This window comes from Octodon degus, unplaced genomic scaffold (genome assembly GCF_000260255.1).
Source record: "Octodon degus isolate 3935 unplaced genomic scaffold, OctDeg1.0 scaffold00401, whole genome shotgun sequence".
Classification (NCBI taxonomy): Eukaryota; Metazoa; Chordata; class Mammalia; order Rodentia; family Octodontidae; genus Octodon; species Octodon degus.
Window position 1 is genome coordinate 252,732 of NW_004524977.1, and position 3,259 is coordinate 255,990.

A 3,259-nucleotide genomic window follows, 5' to 3' on the forward strand; every position below is an offset into this window, starting at 1 on the left:
CTGACAGCTTTGTGGAAGCAGCCACTTAAAGGCCTGAGCTAGGGCCAGGCCCCCTTCAATGACCTTTTAAATGGGTTCATCTAATATAATAATATTGTACATAGTCCTTCATTACTACCATACCTGGTATATAATTATTATTGATTTTTAATAAAGTTAATAGTGAGTACAAAAAAGCAAGTCTTTTTTTGCTGTGTATTATTTTAAATTCCAAGAAAGATAGGTTGGTGTGAGCAGTTATTGCTCCTTGAAAAAATTTTGGTTACCTTAAATTTTAAGCATCATGGTGCATTTAAAAAATCTTAATGGATGGTTAGAAATTTTAAGCAGTAAGAGTGCCCTTTGGATTCTGTACTGAAAAGTCACTGTCAGATTTGGGCCCTGGGTTCTTGGATCCAAATGTGAGAAGCATGTGCAGTCACTGAGATACAGATTCTCTGAGGAAGCTGCTGATGCACAAAGAGACCCTGTTTTTTTTCTAATTCCACCTGTGTGGATTAGAACTGATAAAGTACCGTTGCTGCTAGAATCACATATACAAAGAATGTTGGAATTCTCCAAGTATTAAAAGGTAGAAAAAGCTGTGCTGCTCAGAAAAGGAATCCAGGGAAACAAAAACTCCTCAAATATGTTAGTCTTTGTTTTGTTCATCTCACTGGGACTGTTATGGCAGCATACTATAGTAGGAATTAAATTTGCCACATTCTTTGTTTCAACAAGTTATTGCATAAAATGCAATAAATTATGTATGTTATAAAAGTTAAGGAGAGATCTATACCCAAAGTTGTTTTGTATGTTTTTTTTTTTTTATTGTAGAGAAGGGTTTCCAGGCTGTTCAGGATCTCACTACTAGATCAGACTCCTAGTGATCCACCTGCTTACAGCCTCCCAGGAACTGGGATTGCAGGCGCGTGTTACCATGCCCAGTCTCAATTGCTGTCTCAGTGTGCCCTGGGGGTTGGGCTGGCATGGCAGGCCCAGGAATAGAATCTCTGGGCCCTGTGTCTGTTTGCAGGTGCTTTAATCCACTGAGCTATCTGCCTGGCCCCTTGTTTTGTATGTTTAAATGCTTAAATTCATTTTTTGTAAAGTGCAGCATACATTTGTGTATAATTTTTTTGATCAGATGTTTAAAATTATTTCAAATAATTAAAATAACTTTTTTATTGTAAGAAAAAAATAAATAAAATAGAAACCCATTTGTTACACAATTTTGCCAATTGCTAAATCTTGGTACCCATTATTAGTGTTGGTAATTATAATACTGCAAATAGAAAACTATATCTGCCTTAACCATGTGATATCTCTTTGGTAATAATAGCAGAAGGTGTTGGGTAATAAGTGCACGAAAGCTCTACACCAAAGGTCAGAGATCAGTGCCAAACAGAAAGCAATATTTCACTCTCAATAAACAGAGAGAGCAAAACCTTGGGACACCCACAAAACAAGAATCTTTGACACAGAAGAGAAACCCAAAGAACAGACTCTATACAGAGAGATGTGGTCATAGTGATATAGCTAACTACTATTAAACTTTCACAAAAAATCACAGAAATCGAAAAAGAGAGTTTTCTCTGAAACATAAAACGACAAAGAGAAGGAGCAAAATGAATTCTCAGGTGCGAACCCACTCAGAACAAATGCAAGAGACATGAGCATAGAAGTTGGAAGTCACACACCTAAGATCACTGAAATAATAGCATCAGAAGTAAAGAAACAACTGTAGAAAGCTATAGAGGAAATCAGATCAGAAATAATCTCCAAAGTAACCAAAATTAGAGAAAAAGGAGGGCCGCAAGGAAAGCCAACATTTTGGCCTTAGCCTTCTAAGGTCAATTAAGAATCAGGACATATGAGAACTTGTACTGTAATGTCATGTAACTCAGTAGTGTCCCAAATTTTCTGATAGGAGATTATGGGGCCAAAGAGGAAAGTGATCAATGATGTAGAGTGTGCCTAAGGAGAGTCACATGGAGAGAAAACATTCTCTCAGGCTTTCACAGAGAGCACATTGGGCAAGCAATGGCCGTGACTCATCCACATGGCTGACACTGACAGAGGTTCTACAATATGATGTACAGGATCTCAGGATAAATCCTGAGGGGATTTCACTGACCTTATCAGACCCAAAAGCTACAACTCTTGTTGCATAGGTCCTGCTTTATCTTGGTCTTAACCATCCAGCAGAAAAGTATAAAAATGAAGTATAAGAAGTAAAGCCATGGTGTTATGTTGAGCTGTAGGGGACTCAGGTCAACAATTTCTGACATTGCCAGTCAATCGGAAGACCCGATACTATTATGAGCTACTGGACTCTTTTAGAATATTTTGCTGAGTTTACACACCTATAATATTTAAATGACGGAACTAAACAAAAGATGGGGATACAGATGAATGTCCATTTTGTATCTGTGTATTCAATGTGGTTAGGATAGATTATATAGTTACATTCTCTTAATGAATAGAGTGATTTGCTCTAATGGTGTTTGTAAAGAGGATATCAAGTCTGCATCTTGTACAGCAATTAACCACTAGGAAGAATGTATGCAATGTGTTAATTATTAAAACTGTCCTACCAAATAAAATAAAATGAAACTAAAAAGAAATAATCTCCAAAGTAAAAAAAAAAGAAAAAGAAATGAAAACTAAAATGAAAGTGTTACTAAGAGCTTCTAAAGCAGACACTGATAAAAAATATAGGAGAGGGCTGGGCAGAAGGCTCAGTGCAATAAGCGCTTCCCTGGCAAGTGCAAGGGTATGACTTCAATCCTCAGTTCTGCCAAAAAATAAAAATAAAATAAAAATAAAAAATGAAAAATATAGAATAAAAAATGATGTAAACCTTGAATGAACAATATAGAAAAGAAACAGAATGCATGAAGCAGATTCAAAGAGATAGTCAAGAGATTAAAAATTCAAGTAACAGTTGGCAGAGCTGTCTTAATGAAAATGAAGATAGACTTTCAGACTTTGAATATCCAGCATATGTTTTTATGTTTAAAAACACATTTAATTCATAAATAAATTCATAGACTGAAAGTCAAAGGATGGAAAAAAGTACTACATGTCTCAGGACCTCAGAAAAAAAGCAAGAGTATCAATCATGTTCATAGACAACCTGAACTTCAATCCAAGAATGATCACATGAAATAAAGTCCACTACATACTGGATAGGGGAAAAATACAAGAGGAAGAGGTAACAGTCGTAAATATGTATGTATCAAGCACAGGAGTAACCAACTATATCAGACAACACTTT